Here is a 14967-nt window from a genome sequence, read left to right as displayed (position 1 = left end):
TCTCGTGCCATTTTGACCGTTCGATTTTTTTTTTCTTTTTTTCTTCTCTTTATATTCTCTTTTCCTCCTTCTTTTTCCTCACTTTCTTCACTCAACAATTCTCCTCTTTCACTCTTTCAATCTACACCTTTCAATATTTCCTTCTTTTTTCTTCCGACAATGGCGGAATCCGACCACAATTCTTCGTCTGATTCATCCGACGGTGTAACTCACGTGATCATGGAGGAAATAGAGTTGCAGAAACAATTGCTTGATCACATCTATGCCCATTCGGCGCCGGAGCCGGGACGTGTGAAACGCTACAGTCTTACGTCCACCGTGATCGTGAGAATGCTCATCTACGTCTTATGCAAGACTACTTCAACGACAATCCGACGTGCGGACCTACATTTTTCCGACGGCATTTTCGAATGCAGAAGGAGTTGTTCTTGCGCATCGTCGAGGCTGTTCAAGGTGAAGATACTTACTTCCAGATGAACACTGATGGCGTGGCACGACGCATATACTCGCGGTGATCAAGGGGAGCCAACCTTGATCTTGGAGGCCGTTGCATCTCACGATCTGTGGATTTGGCATGCCTTCTTCGGTGTCGCTGGTTTGAACAACGACATCAACGTTCTCAACCAGTCGCCTCTATTCGCTGACGTGTTGGAAGAAACGGTGCCGCCCGTGCTCTTTCAGGTGAACCATCGCTACTACCAGATGGGCTACTACTTGTGCGACGGCATATATCCGGAGTGGCGTTGTTTCGTCAAGAGTCCACCGATGGCGACCAATCAGAAGGAGGCGAGGTTCAAGAAGATGCAAGAATCGGCACGAAAGGATGTCGAACGTGCCTTTGGAGTCTTTCAAGCTCGGTAGGGAATCATTCGCAGTCCGGCGCGTAATTGGTACGTGGAGCACCTCAGGGACATCATGTTGTGTTGCATCATTCTCCACAATATGATTGTGGAGCACGAAGGTGAAGGAGCAACCAATTGAAGAGATGACGATGCAGGACACGGGGCGTCTAGCAGTGACTCAACGGAGAGTGGTCGAGCAACCTCGGTTTCCTTCAAGGAATATGTGCAAAGAGATACTATTCTCCGAGATAGGCAGTTGCACGCCGCGCTCCAACGTGATTTGATGGAGCATGTTTGGGCACGTTTCAGACCTCTAGGGCCGGAATAGTTATTTTTAGGATTTCAAAATTAATGCAATTTAAATTTGAAGTAAATTGTGTTATTTAAATTTATGCAATTAAACTTAAATGAAAAATGGAAAAATCAAAACTAAAAAAATCATGTAGGCTATCATGTAACCCCAATGCGGCCTCTTTACACAATGTGGTCCCCCCTCCTCAAGTAAGCTATCATGTAGGCTATCATGTAACCCCAAATACATAAATTTTTAATTATTCTCATTTTTTGTACGCAAATTTTAGTTACTTTTATATTTTACATCATTGTTAATTGTTAGAGTTGTGTTAACTCTATTTAAATATTGTCATTTTTATAGACACTCGGTTGTTCGTTGATATCATCAGATATATCACTTGAGTTACCTTCTGCACCAGAATATTCTCAGAAGATGTTTTTTCGAATAAACACAAGGAATTATATTCTAAGTATATTTCATGTTGGATAAGCACACGAATTTAGCACAGTGTTTTACGTGTGATGGACTTCTTTCATTAAAGGATCAATATCAAGATTATCATGGACGAGTTCTACTTGAAGAAGGAGTCTATGATTCTACATCTATAAAAGACGAAGTCTTAATTTCTAGAAATCAAGTTCGAAAGTTTTTATTTTATTTTGCTACTACATTATTTTTCGTGGGTTTGAGAGAGATTATACATCTGGTTTGTGCGTATGATCTGCTACATGATTTCTTCGTAAGTTTCCAGGCCGAGCTTTGCTTGTACGTGGGTCTGGCACTTTGTTTTCTCGTGTTGGCTTGAGCAAGGTACATTTGTTGATTACTTTCATTGTTCGAAGTATTGTGTTGTAAGGGATTAGGTGTGTCCGTCGGGGTTCACATCTAGAAGGTTAGTGTATCTAACTTTCAATATTTCACCATTGTTGAGGTTTTGGGAAGTTATAGAGGCGTAGGAAGTTTGAGTCTTTTTGTAAGTCTTGTTGTAACTTAATCTCACATAGTGGAACGTTTTCCCTGGGCGAGGCCCATCAGACGTAGGTGTTCTATCACCGAACTGGGTTACCAATTCGTGTGTTCGTGTTTATTTCTGTTTCTGGTTATTGTTGTGTTCCAGTATATCACTCGATATTATCCTTGATATTTGCGAGATTTTATGTTTATTTGGGTAGGCGAGTATTTCAATTGGTATCAGAGGAGGTTACCAGCTTTATAGGTTTTGTTCTTGGGTTATTACTTCATGCCTTAAGGTTTTTGTTCGTACTCGATGGCTATCCAGAGAGAAGGTAGATCCATTGTTAGACCACCATTACTTGCTGGTACAAACTATGCTTATTCGAAAGGGTTAATTGCCTGTAAATACACAAACTATACTCAGATTTTGGTTTTTAACCAATACTTTTTTTTTGGCGAATTAATACATAATCTTTGGTTTTTTTGGAATTTAGCCCGAAAATTTTTTCCGGTCATATTTAATCCGACGTGGACGTCGGAATTTTCCTAGGTGGACTTTTTTTGATACAACTTCTATGACATGGCAATTTTAATTTAAATTGTATTATTTTAAAGCACATTTTTCTCCTTCTTTTCGAATTCTTCTTTTTTCTTTCCTTTTCTTTTCTTCTTCTTTTTTAATTACCGTAGCTTTCTTCTTCTCTTCAAAGCCAACTCATCTGCAAGAGCTTGAATTTTTCAAAATTTTCATGTATTTGATTGCAACCATGTTGCCGATTTATACTTGCCCACACTAAATCATAAGTAATTTTGTGATTGGGTCTTTAAAATTTCTTATGAATGGATCTTCAAAATTCTCTAAGAATTTGGATTCATAGTGAATAGGTCTTTGTTTGAAATTTTATTGTTTTAAGTTTCGTGAAATTCATTGTAAATGGGTATTTGAAATTTCTACATAATAATGTGGAATAGCTCATCTTGATTTGTGTGGAATAGCTCATAGTGAATGGGTATTGAAAATTTCTACTGTATCGCTGAAAATTTCTACAAAATAACGTTGATTTGGAATGTGGTTAATATGCGGAATAGCAGTAATTGATGTTGTGTGACAAACCTCTTATAATTTGTCAAATTTAATGAGAATTTAGCAGCAATATACTGTAATCTAATTGTCTGAAGCGGTGGCTGCCATTCTGTAAAGAGCAGCTGCAGGAAATAGCTGCAAATCAGTGGGTTATGGTTCCTACATAGTATTTGTACATATTAAGTCCTACAACCAAGAAATAACTACAATGTATCGCCAATATTTCTGATTCTTGGCCACTGATATGAATAATAAAGTGTAAAGAAACTTGCGCCCATTTAGGTAAAGATCAATATTACCATCAATATAGGTTAGTTTGTAATACTATTTGGACAAAAAACACAGGACCATGAGGTAATTTATTGGAAAAAGTTGAAACAAAGTGAAAACTAAAAGTATCAATGATCCAAAATATCAAAATTTCTTCTCAAAACTTCTACTCAATAGCAATATATATCCACCAAAAGTAAGACACCAATATTTCTGTAAACACAATTACTGCCAAAAGAATGCAGTCTTTAATATGCACAACACAGAGCCATTGTTTGCTTCACATCAAAATGCAGTCTATAATCTACACAACCTTCTAAACACAAGAAAATATGATCACAAAAGAATGCAGTCTTTAATCTGCACAAATTAGAGCCATTGTTTGCTTTACATCAAAATGAACTAAATCCACTTAAATTTGACTTTCTTGTGTTGGAATGTCAGTTATTGAGCCAGATACACCATGTGTACCACTTTTGTCACCACGTGGAGCCATCTTAACCATGGGAGTTTTCCTTTGACTTGGCATCTGTAATGTAACCAATGCATTAAGATTATGATCACAAAATTTAGTGTGTCATTCTAATATAAAGAATACAGTTTCTTACTCTAACGTAGATGTTCCCAATCTCATTAGAGGTAAGTGCACCATAACATTTACTTCTGACAGTTGACTTAGTTGTGTTCTTCGGTTTGTTGGAATGTGATGCTATCGAGGCCTCAACTTGCCCTGATTTAGGAGGTCTCCCTCTTTTGCCCTGATAAGTAATTACAATGCTTTAGTATGAATTTAACTAAGAAAATAAAAAGGAAAATGAAGAAGCAATTACTGGGATTTTACCTTTTTTTTATGTTGCTTTGGAACAAGTTCATTTTTGCATGTTCTAATGTTGTGTCCTGTCTGCATGCACCTTTGACAAGTCATGGTAACACCAATATTTTTTATCCTTGAAGAATTTTTAAGATCTTTTTCATCTTGATCCCTTTTTCTTTTCTTCTTAGGTCTTCCAGGCATCTTCCTAATTGGTGGTGGCTTTACTGGATCCCCTGCTACCTCAGGCCACATTCTTTTACCCCTTAATGGTTCTAAGCCATGCTTATAAGCCTCCAAATACTTATTCATAGAGTAATAATCATGAACAAATGATAATGGATCTCGCTTCATGAAGTAAATGGCAGATATAGCATGTAGACATGGTATCCCAGTTAAATCTCACTCCCTACATGTACATGACTTGCTGCCTATATGAACCACAAATTTGTCTTCATGTTGATGCACCTCAAATTTCCCTCCCAATGCCGGATGTGATATGCAATGTCTGCTCTCAAATTTAAGTTTCTCCATCTTTTTCCAAATATTTGGACATATACATCATCTTCAAGTTCCAAGTCATTATCACTTAAAGAGTCATCTGTTTCACATTCAGATGGCATATAATCTATGTCGTCTTCTGAGTTTTCATCTGAATCCTCTCCTGTAACCCTAGTTTCCACATCCAGCTTACCTTTTTCAAAGTTCAATGTTGTCAAATAGCTCAAGTTTGGACAACCATGTATAGGATTGATGAATTTGTCTATAGATTTAGCATCTCCAACATTCACACCACAATCCACGTATATAGATAGAATCCTACACTTAAGACTTAAATGTGTAAGCATCTGCATTACATCATTGTCATCTTTTAAGATATGATAAACGTCAAATCCTGGGAATTTAAAGAATAAATTATCCCAATACACATAGCCCAACTTTTGTACTTCATTTTCAAGGTCAAGATACCCAAATCTATCTTCATCAAAACCATGTCTTTCTACTAAACTTCCTCCCAAATAAATTGTATGTTCTTCCATCCTAGAAATGCATCCCCCATGGTGTATATATAAGGAAAATGTTTCACTGCAATATAAATTAAGCGAGTTGCAATTAGTTAAATAACTTAACCACAATCAACAATTTAATAAAGAAGCCACCAATAGGCGAAGAGTTACTCTACTTTAGGCCAGCAATCTCAACAGTTTAATTTGTATAAACCATGAACCCTAATTAAATTAGGAGATACTATAAACACTAATTAAGCATAAAAAGGCGACAATCCTAAGTAAACCCTTTACTGCGCTGTGATATACCCCTTAAATCGTGAGAAAAGGTAAAAAAACACACAAAAGAGACAAAATTTTGCATTAAGAAAAACAAAGAGGACCTACCTGTCGGCCATACTCTAACCAAAACCATCCAAATACTGACAGAATAAGAACACTCGCGGTATATTCTTTTGAGCAAGAAAAGAAAAAAAAAGTTTGTAGTTAAAATGATAGATTACTCTCTCTTAAAAGAAAAGAACAAGAATCGCCAATGTTAAATAGTAGTTCCTTTCAAAGAGAACAAGAAAAAATGCTTTTAGAAAAATGAAAATTAAGATAAGAAAAAAGAAGATACGTTTTTAGAGAAGAAAAGGAAAGGAAAGAAAAAAGAATAAGAAAAGTAGGCTACGGTCCTTAAAAAAGAAGAAAATGAGAAGGAAAGAAAAAAAGAAGAATTAGAAAAGAAGGAGAGAAAGGTGCTTTAAAATAATACAATTTAAATTAAAATTTCCATGTCATAGAAGTTGTATCAAAAAAAGTCCACGTAGGAAAATTCCGACGTCCACGTCGGATTAAATTTGACCGGAAATATTTTTCGGGCTAAATTCCAAAAAAACCAAAGATTATGTATTAATTGGCCAAAAAAAAGTGTTGGTTAAAAACCAAAATCTGAGTATAGTTTGTGTATTTACCGGCAATTAACCCTATTGGAAAATACACATGGACTCATTTATTCGCTCTGTGGATGAGAAAGCTTGGACTGCAGTTGAGATTGGTTGGACGACTCCCAAAGATGATGACGGAGTTGCTAAACCTATAAGCAAGTGGACTACTGAAGATCTGAATTAATGCATCCAATACCAACCAAAAAGTCCTTAATTCTATCCAAACTGCAGTTATTATGAACGTGTTTACTCTTATTTTCACGTGTGTTTCCGCTAAGGAGGCCTGGGATGTTCTTCAAAATACATATGAAGGGAACTCAAAAGTGAAAGGGCAACGTCTTCAACAATTGGCGACCAGGTTCGAGGAATTAAAGATGGGATGAAGATGAAACTATTAGTGAGTTCCACGCTAAATTACTTGCCATAGCTAATGAGAGTTTCTCATTGGGAGAGAAGATGTCAGAAGAAAAACTTGTTCGCAAAGTTATGCGATCTCTTCCAAAAAGATTTGATTATAAAATCACTGCCATTGAAGCAAGATACATCTCAACCATGAAATTGGAAGAACTAATTGGTTCATTGAGAACGTTTGAAATGGGCTCGAGATCTGAAAAGTTAAGGACATAGAAAAGCATTGCATTTGTTGCTGACTCTGGAAAACAAAAGTCTCTCATTGTTCCTGGTATTCAAGAAGACATGATTGATTCTTTCATCTTGTTCACCAAAAACTTTGAAAAGTTTTTCAATATGTACAAGAACGAGCAGACTTCATCCTCGAAATTAGGTATTTAATGTCATGAGTGTCATGGATTTGGACATGCTCAATCTGAATGCGCTAACACTTTGAAGAAACTCAAGGAACAGACCAAATCCTACATTGTGTCTCTAAGTGATGACGAGACTAATGCTAGTGGAAGTATTTCATATGAAGAACATGTAGCTCTTTTGGCCCGTATTGAGAAATTGTGTGAACAATATCTCGCTATTGATCCACCGATGCTAAGTACAGAGAGTGATATGGATGCTGATATAGAAGGTGATATAGTTGCACTTACTGCCAGAAAAGATGAGATACAGGCTTTGGCAACTGACTCAGCAATCGATGCAGAAGATACTAACAGTGATACAGACAGATCTGCTGAAGATTATCTAGCCAAAAATTATGAAACTATGCATAAGAAGTGTGTGGATGTACTGGAGTTAAACAGATCATTATCGTCCCAACTTTCAGATGTTACTAACGAACGTGATAAATTGAAATCGATGGTTGACAAGCTCCAAACTGATATCAACATTCAACACCAAGCCATGACTCTTAAAGTTAAGGAGTTGGAACATCATCAAAAGCTTGTGAAGATGATGAATACAGGTACGGAGAAACTTGAAGAGATATTGGAAACTAGTCAAAATTCCGAAAATAAGGCTGAATTGGATTTCAAAATAATAATTGGATTTCTAAATAGCAAATTCAAAAACCTCGATTTGTTCACAAATCTGGAAAAGAAGTTGAGCATCAATTTGTTCACAAACCTAGAAAAGCAGCTGAGCATGTGGTCTCTGTTGCGTATTGTAATCTGCCTCCTCGCAGAAATTCTATGACCAAGTTTGTTCATGTATGTCACTATTGCCAAAGACGTGGCCATATCAGACCCAAATGTAGATTCATCATCACTGACCGAAAAGCCAACTCCAGAGGACAAAGAAAATCAAACTTCAAGAATAATGGAAGTTATGTGGTACACACTTCTCTTTGGTCAGGTTCATATAATAAATGATTTCTTGATAGTGGATGCTCCAAACACATAACTGAAAATAGAGAGTTTCTGACAGACATACATACAATCACTGATGAGGGTGTTATGTTTGGTGATGGTATTCAAGCAAAGGTCATAGGTACTGGAACTTTAAATGTATCTGGTCTTCCACGATTGGAAAATGTTATGCTGGTAGAAGGATTGAAGGCTAATCTCATTAGTATTAGTCAACTTTGTGACAATAAGATGAACGTCTCTTTTGACAAGACTCGGTGTATTGTTACCGATGGTGATACTGAGTTCATTACTGGCAAACGCTCAAGTGACAATTGTTATGTTGTTGTTCCAGATGTCACTTGCCTTCAAGCTCATAGTCGTTGATAATGGTGACTCTGCCTCCGCATCCGTCTGAACATTTGCCATTTATTCAGACAAAAAGGGGGAGAGTGTTTTGTGGAGCGTGTTGGATGTTGACGTGTGTATGACACAGTGTGCGTATGTGTTTGGATCTCTTGTCAATGAAGCATGAATAGTGTGGTTTGGTAGCTGCTGTTGTTTGTTGTTGGTCTGTACTTGATCGTCCGGACCAGGCTGGTACACGTGCTGATACTGTCAATTTTGAAGCACAAGTTAGAGGATGATGATGAGGACGATCTTGTTATTGGTGAGGATGTCGAGGCTGACTGTAATGATCTTTGCTTTTGCTTCCATATGGATTTTTGCCATTTATTGAGACAAAAAGAGGGAAAAGATGTTTGGCAGTTGCGTATCTTGGTTGTTGCTTCTGCATTTTGATGTTACTTCCTAACCTTGGTTGATACTTATTTTGTTGTGCTGTTGTGTTACCCTGTTCTCTTGAGGGGGAGTTTATCAAATAAGGGGGAGCTATGTTCATATTGTTGTTCATTCATGTGTCTAAGCAATATTAAGTGTTTTGTCTATATAACTGACAAAGGGGGAGATTGTTAGAGTTGTGTTAACTCTATTTAGATATTGTCATTTCTATAGACACTTGGTTGTTCGTTGATACCATTAGAGATACCAGTTGAGTTACCTTCTGCACCAGAATATTATCAGAAAATGCCTTTTTGGATAAGCACAAGGAATTATATTCTAAGTATATTTTCTGTTGGATAAGCGCACGAATTTAGCACAGTGTTTTACGTGTGATGGACTTCTTTCATTAAAGGATCGATATCAAGATTATCATGGACGAGTTCTACTTGAAGAAGGAGTCTATGATTCTACATCTATAAAAGATGAAGTCTTTCCAGAAATCAAGATCGGCAGTTTTTATTTTATTTTGCTACTGCATTATTTTTCGTGGGTTTGAGAGAGATTATACATCTGGTTTGTGCGTATGATCTGCTACATGATTTATTCGTAAGTTTTCAGGTCAAGCTTTGCTTGTACGTGAGTCTGGTACTTTGCTTTTTCGTGTTGGCTTGAGCAAGGTACATTTGTTGATTACTTTCATTGTTCGAAGTATTGTGTTGTAAGGGATTATGTGTGTTTCGTCGGGGTTCACATCTAGAAGATTAGTTTATCTAGCTTTCAATATTTCACCATTGTTGAGGTTTTGGGAAGTTAGAAGCATAGGAAGGTTGAATCTTTTTGTAAGTTCTGCTATAACTTAATCTCACATAGTGGAACGTTTTCCATGGGCGAAGCCACTCAGACGTAGGTGTTCTATCACCGAACTGGGTTACCAATTCGTGTGTTCGTGTTTATTTCTGTTTCTGGTTATTGTTGTGTTCCAATATCTCACTCGGTATTATCCTTGGTATTTGCGAGATTTTATGTGTATTTGGGCAAGCGAGTATTTCATTAATTTTGACGAATTAATGTCATTGTGGCTAAGCTCAGGTGGCAAATTAATGTAATTGAGACTGATTTATATATAAATATGTAATCATCTATATATTATACTAAAACAAAGTGATGGATGGATTTTTCCCGCCTAAAACTCTTTCTCCAATGCAAATATATATTTTATTTACTTCCCACAAAAGTAATGCATCCCACTGTTTACATTAAATATTTTTATATTATTTTCAACAAAAGTTGTGTTGAAATAAGCCAATAATTATGCATGTCTCTTCAACTTCTCTCCAATTATATATTTCCAACCGTCTTTACGTCCCTTTAGTTTTTCTATGAAATTTCCAACATTTTTCATCTCATTCACTTTTCATATGTTAATTTCATAAACATGATGTACAACTATTGTTTAATAGAATAAATATAAAGTTGGTTGTATTAAGTATTTACACTCTAATTAAGTATACATATATTGCTAATGTTTATGTTATCATGTATATATAAAATAAAATAAATGCGTACATTTTCAATCATATATACTATTTATTGAACTTCTTTAGAATATGAACTTGCGCTTCTTTAGAACTAGAACGTCCATTCGTGCGATGCACGACGAACATTGCAATTAAATGACATGTTTAAATAATAAAAACATATTCAATAAAATTAAAATATAAATAAATAACTAATATATTTTAATAATAAAATAAAATAATCCATATCAATTATTCAATAAAATCTTGAATTTAAAACGTATATTTTCAACTTTGTATAAAGTATAATAATAATTATAGTTATTAAATAAATTTAATTTATTTGATAATGAAAATTGAAGAAAAAAATTAAAGATTTTTTTTTTAAAAAGATGAAGAGAAAAATGGTGAAAAAATTAGTGAAAGAAAAGAAAGAAAAATGGAGGGAAAAAACTCATCTTTTATGTATTATATAGATATGAACTTGTGTAAATGAGTAGAGTGGGAACTCGGAGTTGAGCCATTTTTAAATAAGTGAGGAATACTATTAATTAACAACTTTTCGTTTCTTTAAAATTTAGATAGAACGAGTAAGTTAGTACAATAGTTGACTTTTCAGGTGATTGAAGATCAGCACACTAGTCATGAGCTGACTTAGTTCAGATAATATTCTTATCTAAAAAAGCATTAAAATAATTTTAGAGTGATAATCAGTTAGCAATCCTACTTATAGTTGATAAGTTTATCGCTAGGACAAATAACTGATTGTAGATGTTGAATTTGGTGGACAAAGTTAATAAAAATGTTTATAAACTCATGCACATTAATTAGGTTAACTTTGAGTATGAGTATGATGCAAGATAAATGTGTTGAATGTATGACAATTGATATACTACATAAGATACTAAAATGTAAAACACACAAATGATTAACATAGTTTGGAGGAAAATGCTCATATCTTAAAATGCTTTGAAGAGTTAAATTATTTATATAATATTTTATCATTATTTTCTAGTTTATTATAATTTATAGTTAATGTTACAGTTGTACAGTTATCTTAAGTTTTCTGCAAAATTCTCGAACCTTCATTTTATTGAGAGGCAAAATTTTCCTTTTTGCCTAGGACCCCGGAATGTCAGGGCCGACCCTATAGACTGGCATACCAAGTTTACGTGATTGCATGAGTAAACCTTTTGAAGTAAAAAGACTAAGCACAATCGATGATTTTAATGGTATAATTAAAATTGTCTAGACCTTCACCCAAAAAAAATAAATTATCCAGACCTCCATAGTTGGTCCCTAGATAAAGTGGTAGTGGTGTGACTATGTGAGTAAACATTCACACCAGAGGCGGATGTATAAAGGGGCTGCACTGGGCTCCAGCCCAGTGCAACCCCAAAATTTTGTCCTATATATATTACGTATATTTAACTTAATACCTATATAGTTCAATTTTAGCCCAGTTCAACTTTCAGAAAAAAAAAATAAAAAATCTTTCAACATAAAAATAAAAATTAGTTTATTCTTGTAGAAGATAGATTATTTTTTAAAAAAAAATATATAGATGAAATTTTTTATATTCTTTCAACAATAATTGTACAATTTGCAGGGGTATCTTTAGTATATATTATTGAATCAATAAAAAGAGAATAATTATTTATCATAGTCGGTGATCGAATTTTAATCCTAAGTCCATTAAAATTCTACTTACACATAAAAATGAATTGTACAGACTGCCCGAAAAATTTGGCTCGGGGGCTACCGCCCCCAAACCCCCGTTCAATACCTTCAAGTTTAGCCTCCCCTATCGACAAATCTTGGATCCGCCCCTGATTCACACCATTGTGGCTTGCATATAGGGCTTTCATAACGTTCTTTAAATAATGTAACTGAAATAGATTGGCTTGGAATTAAATATTGAAGGGACATGGTCCCGCGTGAGTATGTCAATTTGAGGGTTTTGATTCTAAAGACGTTGAAGTCGCTGCCACTTGAAGCGGCTGCCACCTGAAGCCGCCGCCGTCACTGCGCTCGGTTTGACACAACACCTACTTCTACATATCCAACAAGGCCATCGTTGCGCACGAGTCTGATGCCGCCGCGTCTCCCTTAGCTGAGAGTCGTCGTCCGACGTCGCCACCGCGCTCAGCCCTGAGCACTCTCAAAGTCCAACGATAAACAACGCGACACAAATCGTACTTTGAAACTCACAAAAGGAAAGACTCACGTGTTCATAGTAAAATTATAGTTCAAAGTTCAATCTTTCACTATGTAATTGGAATTCATTTGTTCAATCAATTTCCTTTTTATATGAAAACACAACACAATATATATGTATGTGTGTGTGTATATATATATATATAGGGGCACGCTCCAGTGAGACCCCCTATTTTTCGTGTAACATGAGGATAATGAATAAGACATATAATAGTAATGAACAAGACGTATATCTAACGAACAAGGTGTATATACTGCTGAAAAATAAAATTTAAAAAATTTGTAATGAATAAGACATATATATTGATGAACAAGGCAGTATATATTGATGAACAAGGCAGTATATATTGATGAATAACAAAATTTAAAATATTATGCTCTCCCTCCAGGATTCGAACCCTGTGAAAAAAAAATCACCCTCCAGATACAATATCAGCCATAAGATTGATGAAATAAACGCACCAGATCGTGCCCTAGATATCACTAAAATTAGGGGGTCTCATTGGAGCGGCCCCCTATATATATATATATATATATATATATATATATATATATATGGTTATGTTCAATGAAAAAGGCCTAAATGTAAAAAAGAAAAGAAAAGTAATCTCATCCGTTGATCTTATCTAATCTAACGAACATGATTTATTCACGTCATGTTCAACGATTTTTTCGTTGAACATTCGTGGACATATACAATATTTTTGGGAGTTCTGGGTTTCGACCCCCCATATGTTCAACGAAAAAATCTGTTGAACATGGCGTGAATAAATCATGTCTGTTAGATTAGATAAGATCAACGGATGAGATTACTTATCTCTTCTTTGGGGTGAAACTTGATTAAATATTTGTTCTAAGTTCTTTGTGCATTTCTAATATTTTTAAAACTAGTAAGTTTTAGGAAATGAAACTCTGAAGATGAGTCTCTGATTCTTTGCTATTTTACTGAAGCTTTTGATGAGAGGAGAACTGAAAAATATATGCATTTTGTTGAGTGTTATGTTAACTAAATGTATATATATAAAAAAAAAAAAAATGAAGGCGAAATGAAATTTTCTTACCTAGTGTTGAAGCCTTCTTACTCTCTGATTAGTGGTGTTGTGAAGATGAATGAATGATTGTATAAACTTGATATGTCGAGTAGCTAAAGGAACAACTGCAGGCTAAGGTATAGTAATTGTAAGTGTTGGTGAGATTTACTGTTGATGAAGGGAAATAGCGTAGTTGTTTGCAGAAGCTAATATAAGTTATACTCAAGCTGGAAGAAGTTTGAAATTTGTGTGATTTTTGTAAAAAGAGTATGAAGTTGGAGGAGTGCATAGTAGTATATAGTCTTGTAGAAATTTGAGGGCATAGTACGTGTATAGTGTTGTAGATTTACGATGTGATCATTTATTGTGATTTAATTTGTTCCGACTCATTCTTATTTCTGTAATAATTTCCTTGATTTTTGCTAATTAAATTGCTCTTCGTATTTCTATTTATTAAATTCTCGAACTTTGAATTTAATTTTTGATGAAACAAGTATCAACATCCTTATTTAAATAATATTAAAATTCTATAAAATTAAATCATCAACGTTGATGTAGGATTTACTCATTAATTTTTGTGAAAGTCAGAATTAATTTAAGATTACATAAAAAATAAAGTAGATTACATAAAAAATAAAGTAAACACATATAAAGTAAAAAATAAAAAATAAAAAAAATATTATTCACTAGGAACTCAAGTTATAACTCCATTGAATTGATAAATAACACGATTTATGAAAATCGGTTATTGATCTGAAAATTTGAGAATATTGATTTAATCAATCGATTTGTAAAATGAAGTTTTAAATACGTAGCTAACTAATAAAATTTTATTATTTGGTCAACTTAGGTCTGAATATTAAATCATAAGTTTTGTACCTCTCATACATGTTTTTGAATTTAAGAGGCTGAAATAATATTATATGATAATCAGAAAAACAAAACTAATAATTAAATATACAAAAATAATAATTCATGCAATTTCTTAATTTAAAAATCGTACTTGAAAGCTAGGGTATCACATCGAGCGACTTTGCTTACTTTTTATTTCATTTTTTAAAATTAATTCTTAAAAATTAAATATTCTAAAATTCAATTATTTTTTTTTCTCATTTTGTATAAAAGAGAATTCTATCGTTTCTCATTCATTCTTTTCACTTCAAATAGTGATAATATTATCATAGAGTGAAAAAATAGCGACGAAACACACTATAAAAGGACGTTACTTTTAAAAATTAATCTTAATAGATAAAAATAGTAAAATCCTTGTTCACTAAAATGAATTGAAATTTTCGGATATTTCAATTTCTTGATAATCTCTATCATTTAAATTAATTTTATTTAATTCATATCTCATTCAAAGGATGAGATTGAAGATATTCTAATATTAAGTATATAAGTATGCTTAATTATGTATCTAATCAATCATAAAAAGAAACATACTTTCGTCAACCTTCAGCCACCAACCCATACTCCGAA

Source organism: Salvia miltiorrhiza, chromosome 6 (assembly GCF_028751815.1).
Source record: "Salvia miltiorrhiza cultivar Shanhuang (shh) chromosome 6, IMPLAD_Smil_shh, whole genome shotgun sequence".
Taxonomy (NCBI): Eukaryota; Viridiplantae; Streptophyta; class Magnoliopsida; order Lamiales; family Lamiaceae; genus Salvia; species Salvia miltiorrhiza.
This window is presented reverse-complemented; position numbering follows the sequence as displayed.